Source organism: Rutidosis leptorrhynchoides, chromosome 4 (assembly GCF_046630445.1).
Source record: "Rutidosis leptorrhynchoides isolate AG116_Rl617_1_P2 chromosome 4, CSIRO_AGI_Rlap_v1, whole genome shotgun sequence".
Taxonomy (NCBI): Eukaryota; Viridiplantae; Streptophyta; class Magnoliopsida; order Asterales; family Asteraceae; genus Rutidosis; species Rutidosis leptorrhynchoides.
The window spans coordinates 294999929-295016410 of NC_092336.1; the positions used below are offsets into that span (position 1 = coordinate 294999929).

At 35.8% G+C, this 16482-nt stretch overlaps 1 long non-coding RNA gene across 2 annotated transcripts; it reads left to right on the forward strand.

Annotated features, from left to right (window-relative positions):
- Positions 1-14293: 14293 nt before the first annotated feature.
- LOC139843614 (uncharacterized) lies at positions 14294-15837 on the forward strand. Of its 2 annotated transcripts, none has more exons than XR_011757643.1 (3): positions 14294-14835; positions 14974-15051; positions 15221-15837. It is a non-coding gene; the product is annotated as an uncharacterized lncRNA (long non-coding RNA). The 2 variants fall into 2 exon arrangements; XR_011757644.1 differs by lacking the exon at positions 15221-15837 and having other exon boundaries at positions 14294-14535; positions 14598-14835; positions 14974-15201.
- The last annotated feature ends 645 nt before the right edge of the window (positions 15838-16482 follow it).

Below are 16482 nucleotides of genomic sequence, written 5' to 3' on the forward strand. Positions count from 1 at the left end.
ATAAACCAACATCAACCAAACCTGTCACACATCAGGAAAAATTACGTCATCTTCAGAAAAATCCCCAAAATGAGTTACTTGGGCCAGCTCCACCTTCGCTTTGATTTCCCGCGTCGTTGTCCTAAAATATTGAGGGGTTGTACCCCTGATAAGTTCCTTGAGCAGGGACGACCGCAGTGTCTTCAGTAGGCGGGTTAGGAGGAGGAGGAGGATAAGGCGCAGGATATGGATCACCCATTCGAACCCAAGGATCGTATGCAGGCCAAGGAGAGGGGGTATAGTTAGCGGGATCTGCAGCGTATGACACTGTCTGTTCATGTATCCAATTAAGCTGATTTTGTTGCCCCGCTTGAGTATACCATGTTCGATCATTCCCAACATCAATGTAATGTTGCATCTCCCTGTTACCTGCATCGTAGTGATCAATTACCTTTTGGGTGTTTTGATCACTATGGAGTCGCATATCTGAAAACTGGCGCGCCATGTAAGCCTCCCAATCATTTCTCGGACCCGAACTACTTCCAACATTCGGCTATGGATCTGGTTGCTGTTGGGGTTGTTCTGGTTGCCTGTTCACGGGATCCTCATACCTAGTTAGAAGGCCGTTCGACCCCCTCATCAAAATGTTCGCCCTTGTATAACTCACTCTATCAAAGGCAATCATATGTTTCTCCTCTAAACCACTTGTGTTGATTCGAAAATGTTCGGCAATCCTGGTTACAAAATGGCCGCCCATGATTGGTGTAATATTTTTCCTTTCTTCGAGGAGGAAAGTGAGAATCATTCATGGGATATGAACATGGGAGTGATCCATTATCGCGTGAATGTACCATATATCCAAGTTGGTGACTTTTTCACTACTGTCTTTTCGACAGTTTATGGTACTTGAAATGAATCGTTGGACGCATCGGTGCTCGTAGGTACGTAGCTTGCTACAAGTCTGCTTGCTTGCACTATATGCGGTATTGCTCATGTCCACCCATGCTTCTGAATGATTAAAAGAAGAAACATAGTATATACATTGATTAAAGTAATTTTGCATCAGTTGATGTGGCAACCCTTCATAAATATCCAACGCCTTCACAAATTGCAGCAGCGTTAATGTCCTGTCTTGCCCTCCAAGACGAAATCTCATAAATGTACCCGATGTTGGTGACGTGTAATCAACCCAAAGTGAACCAACGAATTCTTTGACTAAAAGTGGATACACTTTTTCTTGCATTCTGAACAGGTTTTCCCAAGCATATATTCGATGGCCGTGATACGTTACTCGGAAAAGGTTGCAAAAATTTTGATATTCGCCGGCTTCCTCTAATGGTGTCCAATTGATATATTTCCCCGGATATACGTCTTTGTGTAGAAGTGCCTTCATCCGTTCATGGTATTCCGGATGCCTCAAAACTGCATTGATCCATGGATCCGGAGTGGTTAATCCACGGACATTTAACTGCCGGTTGTCAATATCCATTTCTTCCTCTTCAGCAGCATGTTCTTCTTCACTTGTATCCTCATCTACAATTGCTGGGGCTTTTTGCTTCTTTGATTTTGGGTTTGATGATGATGCTCTAGTCTACAAAAACACAACAAAACCAAACAAATAAAATAACAAACCAAGTTGATTAGCGTTAAAGAATTTCAAAACATCTTTCATATTGTACCTAGCAAAAACCATGTGGATATGTTAAGTTTCAATTAAATCTCAATGTTTATGTTAACCAATATTTTAACATGGTATGAACTATTTTCACTCTTAACAAACATGAACTAGTATGCCAATTGATTCAAATCACTTTACACGTATAATCATACATAGCATGCTTCATTTCACCAAACACTTGCAATGTCATAACATATGGAACCATAGGCATTCATCAAAAAACATGTTAAACAATATGCAATCAATGGTTTTCATACATTTAGAACATTAAATTCATCTCAAGTCAACAACTTCATCAAAATGCTTAATCATATAATCCTTAACTTATATAATAATTACTTTCAAATCGAAATAACACCAAGTTAAGGTTCACATGTGTTTACCATAAGTAATGATTTGCATAACTTCAACTTAGAACACTTACTAGTTAACAAAAGTCAAAATCCCTAATTCAAGAACCCTAAAATTCAATAATTTGTGTATTCGTGTAATTCAACAAAGGTTCATGCGATTTTGTTAATGTATACTAGTAATCAAACTTCAAAATATCTCAATTGAATAATTTAATGGCCAAAAGTCCGAAACTCCTAAATTCATGAAGAACCCTAATTTCCAAAGTAAAGATTGAAGCAAATAATCATGAAATTAGAGCATGAATAAGGATTAGTAGCAACAATTTAAGCATATAATGACCAAAACATGAACATTCAAACATCCTCACACTAAGAACAAGCTAAATCTGATTTTTAGATTGAAGAACACAAGAATCATGAAGTGTTTAGGATTAATCTTACCTTTCTCATGTTGATATTCGGATTTGATGCTCAAAGATAGGATTAATCAGTTCAATTAGTGAGTAGAGATTGAAATTTTGAGAGAGAATGAGATGGGATTCGGAGTAGTAGGTGAAAAAATGAGAAAAAATGATAAACTCCCGTATTTGTGCAAAAAAAATTGGGCAGAATCCAACATACAGACACAGATGCGGCGCATCTGCAGCAGATGCGGCGCATCAGATGGTCCAAACGCGGCGCATGACCCTTTCTCGGCGCATTCAAAATTCACGGGATTTTTCTTGTCTGCAGATGCGGCGCATCCATCACAGATGCGGCGCATCTGCCCCTGTTGCACCAGCTTTTGACGTTTTTTTCGCGTTTTAAATATTTCGGAAGGTCCTAAACAACTTGGTTCGTATAATAACTTAGAAATCACTCAAAACACTCAAATATATTAAAATACGTACACGAGTGGGACTATATACATGTTGTGAAGTTTAACGAGTTGTTCACGCGACTCCGTCCCAAGCTAATTAGCGTTGGGGAATAGGGTGATGTCATCTCGAACCGTGGTGTCCACTCCATCGAAATAGAGTTTCAAGCAATGACCATTCACCTTGAAGGTATTTCCGTTTCCAAACAACTCAACATATCCCGATGGGAATGCTTGTTTCACCAAATAAGGTCCCGTCCATCGGGACTTCAACTTTCCGGTAGAAAATTTAAACCGTGAGTTAAAAACCAAAACCTTATCACCGGTTTTAAATTCTTTCACTTCTTTCAATCGGGCATCATGCCACCTTTTCGTTTTCTCCTTATACGAGCTCGAATTCTCGTGCGCTTCTAACCTCAACTCTTCCAATTCATGCAATTGCATGAATCGGTTTTCACCAGCCTTTTCCATGTCTAAATTACAAAGTTTTAATGCCCAGTACGCTCTATGTTCCACTTCAACCGGAAGATGGCATGCTTTACCGTATACAAGTCTAAATGGTGTGGTACCGATTGGTGTTTTAAAAGCAGTCCTAAAGGCCCACAACGCATCATCTAACTTGTGTTGCCAAATCTTAGGGTTGTTATCAACCGTCTTCTCAAGTATGCGTTTCAAGGCACGATTTGTGTTCTCCACTTGACCGCTCGTTTGCGGGTGGTACGAAGTAGAGAAACGATGAGTTACGCTATACTTCTTCAACACCTTTTCAAGAAGGTTGTTGGCAAAATGAGTTCCTCGATCGGATATGAGCGCTTTTGGGATTCCAAAGCGCGAGAAGAGATTTTTCAAGAAGTTCACCACCACCCTAGCATCATTCGTAGGTAAAGCTTTTGCTTCAGCCCACTTAGATAAATAGTCAACGGCTACTAGGATGTATTTGCACTTATGGGAACTTGGAAATGGTCCCATGAAATCAATTCCCCAAATATCAAAGATTTCACAAACTTGGATGCCGGTTTGAGGCATCTCATCCTTTTTCGAGATGTTACCCGTTCGTTGGCATGCATTGCAAGTCCGAACAAAATTATGGACATCTTTAAAGATCGTGGGCCAATAAAAGCCCGAGTCAAGGATTTTTCTTGCGGTGTGGTTTGGTCCGAAATGACCGCCGGTGGGCCCTTGATGGCAATGCTCGAGAATTTATTGAGCCTCTTTTCCGTACACACAACGGCGAATCATTTGATCTGCACCAACACGGAATAGGTCGGGATGTTCCCAGAAATAGGACTTCAAATCCGCAAAGAATTTCTTCTTTTGTTGATAAGAAAGTCCTTTTTGAAGAATGCTTGAAGCAAGATAGTTTGCAAAATGGGCAAACCATGGGATTTCAGATTCCTTGTCAACCCTCATTAGAGATTCATCAGGAAATGTGTCATTGATGATTGTATCATCAAGTTGTTCTAATTCGGGGTTTTCAAGTCGGGATAAATGATCGGCGGCTAGATTCTCGGCTCCTTTCTTATCACGTATCTCAATGTCAAACTCTTGAAGTAGAAGAACCCAACGTATGAGACGATGTTTTGCATCTAGTTTCGAGAATAAGTACCTAAGAGCCGAATGATCCGTGTAAACAATGGTTTTGGACAAAACCAAATATGACCGAAATTTATCAAACGCATAAACAACCGCTAGGAGCTCTTTTTCCGTGGTGGTGTAATTAATTTGAGCCCCCGTTAGCGTTTTGCTTGCATAATAAATTGGAAGAAAATGATTATCGGGTCATTGTCCTAAGACAGCACCTAAGGCATAGTCGCTTGCGTCACACATTAGCTCAAATGGCATACTCCAATCCGGAGATACGATAATGGGAGCTTGTGTGAGTTTTGACTTTAGAATCGAGAATGCATTTTCGCAATTAGAATCAAAGTCAAATGGAGCATCCTTTTCAAGAAGCTTGGTCAATGGGCGGGCGATTTTAGAAAAATCTTTGATAAATCGCCTATAGAATCCCGCGTGACCAAGAAAGCTTCTAATTGCCTTGACATTCGTTGGTATAGGTAGCTTAGAGATAACTTCAATTTTAGCTTTATCTACCTCTATTCCCGCACGAGATATTTTGTGACCAAGTACAATGCCCTCCTTCACCATGAAGTGGCATTTTTCCCAATTCAAGACCAAATTTGCTTTCTCACATCGGATAAGCATACGTTCAAGGTTAAAAAGACACGATTCAAAGGAGTCTCCAAACACGGAAAAGTCATCCATGAAGACTTCCATACAATCCTCTACCATATCATCAAAAATTGCCATCATGCACCTTTGAAAGGTTCCGGGTGCATTGCATAAACCAAATGGCATGCGGCGATAGGCAAAGGTCCCAAAAGGACAAGTGAATGTGGTCTTTTCTTGGTCGTTGGGATCAATTGGAATTTGGAAGTAACCGGAGAAACCATCTAGAAAGCAATAGTATTCTTTCCCCGCTAATCGTTCAATCATTTGATCAATAAAAGGTAACGGGAAATGATCTTTTCTAGTGGCATCATTGAGACGCCTGTAATCAATACAGACTCTCCAGCCGGTAACCGTTCTAGTTGGAACGAGTTCGTCTTTTTCATTTACAATAACGGTTGTACCCCCCTTTTTGGGTACTACTTGTACTGGACTAACCCAAGGACTATCGGAGATGGGGTAGATTAACCCGGCGTCAAGAAGCTTGACTACCTCCTTTTTAACAACCTCTTTCATGTTGGGATTTAGCCTGCGTTGTCTTTGTACTACTGGTTTGAAGTCATTTTCAAGGAGAATTTTATATGTACAATAAGACGGGTTTATCCCTGGAATGTCGGTCGTTTTCCAGGCTATAGCCTTTTTATGGGCTTTCAAAACAGAGATTAACCTTTTCTTCTCGTTACCGGAAAGATGTGAAGTAACAATTACTGGCAATTGAGATGTACCTTCGAGGTAAGCATACTCCAAGTGTTTGGGTAGCTCCTTAAGCTCTAGTACGGGTGGTTCTTCCAAGGAATTCTTTATTCGGAATCTATCTTTATTTCCGATATCTTCAAATGATTCTTCTTCCTTAGGAAATTCTTCTTTCATGGTCTCATCATCCGTGACCGCTTTCATCAACTCATCAAAATCCTCATCAATATTGAAATATTCACTTTCACTCACCGGGGCAAACCCCGAGGTATCAATTTCAAGTAGCTCCTGTAATTCATTCTCAACACAAAAGTTTATAACATCAATTTGAAAACAAGAGTCATCTGTGGAAGTGGGTCTTTTCATGGCTTTGTCAATATTACAAACTATTCTCTCGTCTCCCACACCTAGACTTAATTGTTCTTTTTGGACATTAATGATAGCGTCTGCAGTGTTAAGGAAAGGACGTCCTAAAATGATAGGAACTTTTGTGTCCTCTTGCATTTATAGAATAACAAAGTCGACGGGAAAGACAAGTGAGCCAACTTTTACAAGAATATCCTCGGCTATACCTATGGGAGTATCAAATGATTGGTTTGCTAATCGAATACCCATCCGGGTTGGTTTTAAATCTCCTAAGTCAAGTTTCAAGTATAACGAGTCAGGCATTAGGTTAACACTTGCACCTAGGTCGGCTAGCGCATCATACACTACCGAATCACCCATCATACATGGTATGATAAAACTACCCGGATCTCCCATTTTTGGAGGTACATTTTGCTTTTTCAAGATGGCCGAACACTCCTCATGGAGGAATGTGGCAGATACTTCTTGGTATTTTCCTTTCGAGGATATGAGATCTTTCAAAAACTTCCCGTAATGGGGCATACCCTTAAGAACCTCTGCGAGTGGCATGTTAATGCTGATTTGCTTGATCATATCCGCAAATTTCTGATATTGGCTCGCGAGTCTGTCTTTCTTCAATGCTTTTGGGTATGGAATAGGTGCCTTATACACCTTCACTGGTGGTTCTTCACTTTTCTTCGATATGACCTCCGGTGGATCACCTTTCTCTTGCTCTTTTTCAACATGCTCATCTATATCAACAGGCACCTGCAAAACAGAAGGAGACAAGGGAACTTCCGGGGACTTAAGGGTCTCTGGGTTAGTAGTTAAACCGCTTCTGGTGGTTATAGCATTTACATGCTCATTCCTTGTTTGATTGTTACTAGGATTCACTTGAGTATTTGAGGGGAGAGCACCAGGTGGTCTCTCTGCTAGTAACTGTGAGATCCTTCCAACATCCCTTTCTAAGTTTTGAATCGTAGCTTGTTGATTGCGAATTTGCTGAGTTTGAATTTCTGCATTTTGTTCGTGTTTAACCATAAAATCTCTCAACAGATCTTCTAAACCGGATTTCTTCTCAGGTTGTGGTTGTATAAGTGCTTGTGGTTGTGCTTGTGGTTGATTGTGTTGGAAATTATTTTGGTAATTTCGTGGGGGTTGATTATGATTGTTTAAAAGATTGTAACCCGGTGGTGTATTTATTTGATTTTGATTCTGGAAATTTCGGTTATTTTGGTAATCTGCATTCCCTCCGTGGTAGTTGTTGTTTGAACTTGAAGGTCCTCCTATTTGATAACTGTTGACAGGAGGATATTTCCGGTTATTTGCTTCAACCGCCGGAAAGTCGTCAAAATTCATCTCACCTTTTCTCATGTAACCTAGAAAATTTGCTTGCTCTTCAATCGTCATTTGGTCGCAATCTCGCGTGAGATGGGGACCTTGGCACAACTCGCACCCTACCCTGATAGCGTGCATTTCTTTGGTTACCTTCTCGATTTGCCTTGCTTGATTTGCCAATTGAACTTTTAATGCAGCGATTTCATCGTTGCTTTCGACATTAGCAACTGTTGACGATCTAGAGAATTCCATCTCCTGATGCCAATTATGAGAATGGGCTGCTATATCGGCAATTATCGTGTGAGCATCTTCGGGCGTTTTTTTCATGATTGATCCTCCTGCTGCAACATCTATATCCTTCCGGGTAGCCACATTGACTCCTTTATAGAAAATTTGGACTTTTTGGAATGTATTCAACCCGTGTTGAGGACATACCCTAAGCATTTTATTAAATCGGGTCCAAGCTTCATAAAGAGTCTCGTTAGACTTTTGCTTGAAGTGATTTATGTCACTTTGCAATTTTGCTGCTTTCGAAGCGGGGAAGAATTCTGACAAAAATTTGTCCATCATATCATTCCAGTTTTCAATATAACCTTCCGGTAATGAGTCTAGCCAATCTCTTGCATCATCCTTTAGGGACCATGGAAAGATTTTTAGACATGCAACTTCATCGGAGACATCTTTGATTTTGAAAAGCTTGCAAATGCTTACAAACTTACGAAGATGCTCGTTAGCATCCTCATTTGGGGCTCCACCGAATTGACATGTATTAGTCACCATGTGGAGAAATTGCCCCTTTATTTCAAAACCATCAGTCATCGTAGGTTAAACAATTACGTGGCCTTGTCCTGTCCTTGTTGCCTTCATCAAAGCATCCATCGTTTGATTTGTAGCAGTCATCTCTTCCTCTTTTTTAATGACTGGCTCGATGATTGGTTGAACAATTGGTTCAGAGTTAGAATCTAACGAAAGTGATTCTAAACCTTGAGCAAGAGATTCTACTTCTTGAGCTCTTAAGTGTTCGTGAAGTTCTCTTTTAGGTTCAGGATATGAAGGAATTAAATTAGAGTTGGAAGAACGTAGATTCATGCACTAATGCCTATCCTGCAATCACAACACTACAAATAAACCAATTGCAAAAATACAAGCTTACAATAAAAAGTAACTTTTCTAGGAATTGAATTCCTACAAAAGGATCGAATAATTCAAAGTTTATTAAAATCTTTTAACAAAACCGCTCCCCGGTAGCGGTGCCAAAAAGTTGATGTGTCAAGACGTAACCTTTAAAATGTAGACAATATGCTTAATAATTAACACATAATACAGGCAACTAAAACCCGATCATGTAGTAACTAGCAAGTAAATTGACCAGTTCGATCCACAGGGAGAAGTTTGTTTAAATGATTTTACCACGATTAATTATTCTAAAAAGGGGGTTTATATTTGAAGTTGTGTTTTTGTTTAACGAAACAGTAAATAAATGAATGACAATAATGTGAATGCGGTGTTTACTTCTATGCTTGATAGATGACAGGGATTGTTCTTTTATAATTAAAACCGTTATGCGATAGTTACAATAGAGTAGTTTATATCAATTTCACAATATCTATAAACTTAAGAACTATGTTTAATCAACAGGATTCTTTCTTGGTTAAATTCACATAAAACCTAGTTTACTAAGATCACTCTAAGTAAACTACATGATTGTAAAACCTAAATATCATCCAATTACCATCCTATATTCACATATAGGTGTCTAGATCACTAGGTGTTGAAGTACAAATTATAGCCTTTGATAAATTCACATAAATCAAGTCATAACTAGTATAATTGAACTAGAATATAAAGATAGTTACAACAATGGATTTCTTGAAAGAACATGGTGATTTAGATTGATTAACTAACTAGATTCAACCCGGTTAAACTCACGTGAAACCTTAATTACAACAATCACTTGAGGTAATTTCATAACTATATTGCTTTGGAACTTATTCAATTACCGAATTAAACACATAACAAAATCACTTAAGTGTATGTATCTAATCGTCTAGATTACTAGATGTATTGAAGTATAGATTGTTTTCCTAGTTAACTCACATTAATAGGTTGCAATCTATATAATTGAAGTAATGATCTAAACATGCATAACAATGGTTCTTACGGTTGAACTAGATAATTAAATCAATCAAACATATGTATAACTAGCATAACATCAAAGTATAGAACAATCCCAAGCCATAAATCTTACATTGAAGCAAACACACAAGGCTTTTAGCCTAACATAATCATAGTAGAACTAATGAAACAGTAAATACAAGTTGAATTCATGTTAAAAAGATATAGAACAATAGTACCAATTGCGATAAACGATCCTAGCTTAATATTGATGTTGAAAGAGTGGAGATTAACTTGCAGCCTTCCTTGGACCTTGAAAATCGTCTTAAAACTGGGGGAGAACGTAGTAGTGAAGGTCTCTCAAGTAAGTAACCATTTGCTTCATTAAATAGCCTCAAAAGTTAGGTATTTTGGCCAGAAAGTGACCAGATGCGCCGCATCTCTTTGGGATGCGCCGCATCTCTTTACGTTTAGTAGATTCCAGCTCGATTCTGCACTCAGGACTGTCGGCAGGGGGTCAGATGCGCCGTATCTGGGACAGATGCGCCGCATCTGGGACAGATGCGCCGCATCCATCTTAGATGCGCCGCATCTATTGCTATTTTGGCCCAGAAGTCTTCATGCTCCGCATCTGAAACTGTCAGGAGTTATTTGGTGTAAAGATGCGCCGTATCTAAGAGAGATGCGCCGCATTTGGACCTGTTTCAGTGGTTTCGGGCTGTTTTACGCATTCGATCTTCGTTTTAACTCTGTTTGAGCTGTTGGTCTTCATTTATTCATTCACAATGGACTTTTTACAAATGTACATGAATTACAATACATACGTATAACAATTACATACAAATGGAACAACATTGGATCGAAATAACGACAATAAACATGTATAATTTTGGCGTTATCAATGCTATCCCAAGATTACATAATATATTAGAATACATATATAATACAATATAAGTTAGCTAGGATATGATTTGTATAGAATTGTTACAATACTTCCCGTAGCTACAACAATCAAAAAATATTCAATCTTGTTTTACCCATAACTTCTTCGTTTTAAATCCGTTTTGAGTGAATCAAATTGCTATGGTTTCATATTGAACTCTATTTTATGAATATAAATAGAAAAAGTATAGGTTTATAGTCGAAAATATAAGTTACAAGTCATTTTTATAAGAGGTAGTAATTTCAGTCGAAAGAACGACATCTTTATGACCATTTTGAAAAACATACTTCCACTTTGAGTTTAACCATAATTTTTGGATATAGTTTCATGTTCATAAGAAAAATCATTTTCCCAGAAGAACAACTTTTAAATCAAAGTTTATCATAGTTTTTAATTATCAAACCCAAAACAGCCCGCGGTGTTACTACGACGGCGTATGTCCGGTTTTACGATGTTTTTCGTGTTTCCAGGTTTTAAATCATTAAGTTAGCATATCATATAGATATAGAACATGTATTTAGTTGATTTTAAAAGTCAAGTTAGAAGGATTAACTTTTGTTTGCGAACAAGTTTAGAATTAACTAAACTATGTTCTAGTGATTTCAAGTTTAAACCTTCGAATAAGGTAGTTTTATATATATGAATCGAATGATGTTATGAGTATTATTACTACCTCAGGTTTTGTGGATAAACCTACTGAAAATGAGAAAAATAGATCTAGCTTCAAAGGATCCTTGGATGGCTTGAAAGTTCTTGAAACAGAATCATGACACGAAAACAAGTTCAAGTAAGATTTCCACTCGAAATAAGATTGTTATAGTTATAGAAATTGAATCAAAGTTTGAATATGAGTATTACCTTGTATTAGAAAGATATATTACTATAAATAAGAAAGATTTCTTGAGGTTGGATGATCACTTTACAAGATTGGAAGTAAGCTAGCAAACTTGGATGTATTCTTGATTTTATGAAACTAGAACTTATAGAATTTATGAAGAACACTTAGAACTTGAAGATAGAACTTGAGAGAGATCAATTAGATGAAGAAAATTGAAGAATGAAAGTGTTTGTAGGTGTTTTTGGTCATTGGTATATGGATTAGATATAAAGGATGTGTAATTTCGTTTACATGTAAATAAGTCATGAATGATTACTAATATTTTTGTAATTTTATGAGATATTTCATGCTAGTTGCCAAATGATGGTTCCCACATGTGTTAGGTAACTCACATGGGCTGCTAAGAGCTGATCATTGGAGTGTATATACCAATAGTACATACATCTAAAAGCTGTGTATTGTATGAGTACGAATACAGGTGCATACGAGTAGAATTGTTGATGAAAATGAATGAGGATGTAATTGTAAGCATCTTTGTTAAGTAGAAGTACTTTGATAAGTGTCTTGAAGTCTTTCAAAAGTGTATGAATACATATTAAAACACTACATGTAAATACATTTTAACTGAGTCATTAAGTCATCGTTAGTCGTTACATGTAAATGTTGTTTTGAAACCTTTAGGTTAACGATCTTGTTAAATGTTGTTAACCCATTGTTTATTATATTTAAAGAGATGTTAAATTATTACATTATCATGATATTATGATATATAATATATCTTAGTATGATATATATACAGTTAAATGTCATTACAACGATAATCGTTACATATATGTCTCGATTCGAAATCATTAAGTTAGTAGTCTTGTTTTTACATATGTAGTTCATTGTTAATTGTTATGACCCGGAAATTTCTGACCAAATTTAAACTAAATCTTAAAATAATTTCGACACGATAAGAAAAGTCTGTTAGGTTGAGTCTCAAAAATTTTGAACTGTTTCATATATTCATTGACCTTAGACTATTTCCTACGATTCACGAACAAATATTTGTAAATAGATGCATATATATTTAAATATAAATATAAATTTGTATATATATATATATATATATATATATATATATATATATATATATATATATATATATATATATATATATATATATAATAATTTGAACTATAAATTGAAATAATAATACTTATTATTAATATTGTTATTGTTATTTATATTATTCTTATTAATGATATTGAAAGTATTATTATTATTATTAATATATTTATTTATATTTATAAATTACTAATCAAAATATTAGATAAATATTACAGAATTCGTTACACATCCCTATCAAGTTTAAATTTTCTCTTCTGTTTTCTTGTTCTGACTGAATATTCCTGTCGACACATTAATTACAAAAGAGGAGGTGGCTATGTGCTGTAAAGCATATGGGAAAAATTATCATTTTGTTTTTCTGACTTTCTAATGCAAAAACACATGCACATAATTCTATATATAATATAGATGACCCACTATATTCTTAATCATCGATAAACATTATTTCCTTGTGTTGTTTTTGTGAACTCACCCAACCACATCACCCTTCTTCTTCAAGTGGAAATAGTTACTATTTTCCAGTAGAACATCAACGACCTCCTACCACCACCTTAAACCCATCGTGGCAACCACCTATCTCATCTATTTATTCTCTATACCTCATGTATTTATACAATTACATAGAGGAAAACACACCCTTTCATCACCAACTCATCACTCTCTAGAAACTCACGTATTTGCTTCTGAGTACTAACCGAAAATAACCATCACCCATGATGATCACCTTACCAACACCTTCTCCGGCACCCCACCATCACAAACCCTTGACTGCGAGCACCACTCTACAACCACCTCACATCACCATCAATCATCAATCATCATCACCCCTAACCCATTAACTACCATGGATTCCGGTGGAAACTACAAACGGCTGCTACAATGATTGTTTTTCTTCTGCTCCTCATTCGAACCCAAAACATCACCCTTTGAAACTGCTACACCTTATTCTTCTACTACTGCCGCACACCATCTGTTTCAGTTCCTGTCGAACAATCCTCAAGACCCAACCATGTACCTGCTGTTGCTATGTGATTTTTTTCTAGATATTGTTCAAACGAAATCATTGAAGAAGACGATGGATAGTTACTGTATCGCTACTATCCAATTTCGGTTTCTTCTATTTCCTTGTTGACCGGACACCACCCAACTCAAAACCATGGTAAATAACTGCTGCTACGTCTGTGTTTGTTATTTTTGTCAAGCCCAACCGAAAACACAAAGGAAGAAGATGAATACGATATTGCTTACTGTTGCCGCTGTGGTGTTTTATTTTTGCTGCTGCAGCTTTACGTGTTTAATGCTATGGTGAACGACATCTTAATAAATAATGATGATGAATGATCATATAATAGTGATGAGCCATCAAAATTGATCAAGTAAATTAATATTCTATTAACCCTTTAGTAAGCGGTAGGGTTGCTATACTGAATCCTTATCAATCGAACTGTGCAAGTTACAAAGATAATGTACTTGGGGCGATTTTACATACCATATCGCAGTTGGGCCGTGATAGTTTTGGGTTGTGATTTAAAATCTTGGGCCGTGAACTTTGGGTTCTATTGGGCCGAATGGTTATGTTGAGTGAGTTGATGAAATGGTAAATGATTATGTGATTATGATTATGAAAATGATAAATGTGATACTATAATAATGATAATGATTATGATGGTAATAAAGGATAACGAATGATGATGATGAGTTCATAAGGTTGATGATGAAGATAGAATAAGGATGATATGATGAATTTATTACACGGTTTTGTACATGATATATACTTAAACACGCGAGTTCTAATCAGAAAATAACCAACAACTCAGTGATTAAGGGTGTTTGTGTGTAAAGGTAGTTAAAAAAAAGGAACATAAGTCAAGTGGCGTGAACAGATGAAGTAAACCACCATACCTTGGACACTTCCTAGGTATGTCCTGCCTGACTTCTCTGCTTTGCCCATCTTCTTGCTCTATTTCTCTCATATTTTTTTCTTAAACAAACCCTAAAAGTGACCGATCAGGAAGCGTCTGCCATCATCTTCATCATTATCGTCACTTGAAAACGGTATTTTTTTTCCCTTTTCTTCATTTTAGGGTTCATAATCTTCATCATCGACATCGTTTCAGGTGATGTATCTTGGAACTAAAAGATCAATAGCCTTAACTTCGTTCACCAGGTTTGATTTTCATGATCTTTTGCACTGATTTTGGTTTATTTAAATTAAAAGTATATATATATTTTTATTGTTAATTTTTCAATCGAAGTTGTTGAACGAAGTTATAAATAATCGATTTCGATAAATTAGTAAATCAGGCTTACGGGTAAATTTCTTCAATCCTTTTAGGGTCCAGTATTCTACATCAGGTATGTCAATTTTTGTCTTTTTATTTAATACAAAATTGAAATTAGGTCTCATATGATTGATTAGGATAATGATATTGATTTAATTAGATTAATATAAGTGTTTGAAAGTGTCATTAATATAAGTATTTGTATGTGAAGCTTTTGGTTTGCGATGGTTGTTGATTGTTGGCCACTGATATTGTTGAACGCGTCTGCACTGTATAATGACCAACATCTGTAAGCAATATTTTGGCATTTTTTCATTACCAGTTCTTTTTTCCCATGGTTAATTTGGTTATGTATTGTCTATATTTGAAGTCCTGATTAATATGTATATTGGAGTTTCAGATTCTTTGTGTTATTTGTGACTATTGAAAACTAAAGTCTTATGACTGCTTTTTTTTAGTCTATGCTGATATTTGTAGGATTAATTTTTAACTTATATATGTTCTTGCTGCTATCTACAAGATGTGGGTATATTTCTTCAAGTAAAAAACTGTAAGTGTTATTATTATTATGTTAATGTTAATTATATTATTATTATTATTTTAAATTAAAATTAAATTTTAGTGAATGAAGTGAAAGATATGACGAGGGAAGAAGTGCAGGAGAGATGAGAGGCTTAAGGTTAAAAAGTAGAATAATTAATTGTAAAATTGGAGTGTCTGATCCTTAAAGGCGACAGAAGGTCGGATTCAACCGAATGACTACAAATTCAGTTATTCTTTGTACACAATCGTTGCGTCATTTACAGAGCGAGGAAGAAATCGAGTTATCAACTAATTCTTTTGTAACTAATCATTTTATTATTTTGAATCTTTTAATTTTTGCTATGTGTATTACTTATTTCTGAATATAAATACATACCCTGAATTTTGGTTCGAGTATGATTTTGGTGTAAATGTGAGAATCAGACACTGAAAATTGTAAGAATGGTTAGTTTTGGAGAAACTGGAAAAATGCAGCTGCAAAACAAAAAATATATATATGTATATATAAAATATGCTTAGAATGATGTGTTTATTAAGGGTTTGATTTGTCCATTTTAATCAGATCGATGTAATCTGATACAAAGTATTGATTGGGTAATATGTGTAAAAAGAAATTAGGTCTTTTACTTTGTCCCAATTTTATAACCGCTTACAAAAAAAAAAAAAAAAAAAAAAAACATCTTACCAAATTTAAAGCAGTGATCTTTGCCTATGTATCAATGGTTGAATATTTCATTGGATATTATGTTACTTGATATTTATAGGATGATATTATCACATGATTATAACATATAATAATATATAGTAGTTAGAGGTATATGATATTTTCTTTAATTGTTATAAATTTAGTAGATTATAACTACCTTTAATGGTCTATATACTTATTATCAACTTATACTAATCTTATAAGAATGAAAGAAAGAAGAATAGAGAGAAAGGAATGATATATTGAGAAAATGTGTGTATCATTTACATTCAATTCATGCATATATATAGTACTTAAACATTAGACTTTTATGGTATATGATTGAAATTAGTAGCCACCATTTGTTGACTTTTAATATCATAACATGAAATTGGCAGCCACTATTTGACTTTCATAACACTTCCCCTTGGATGACAATTTTTGTTTCATTAAGATCAACTACAAGCAACTGCCTCGTTAAAAACCTTGCTA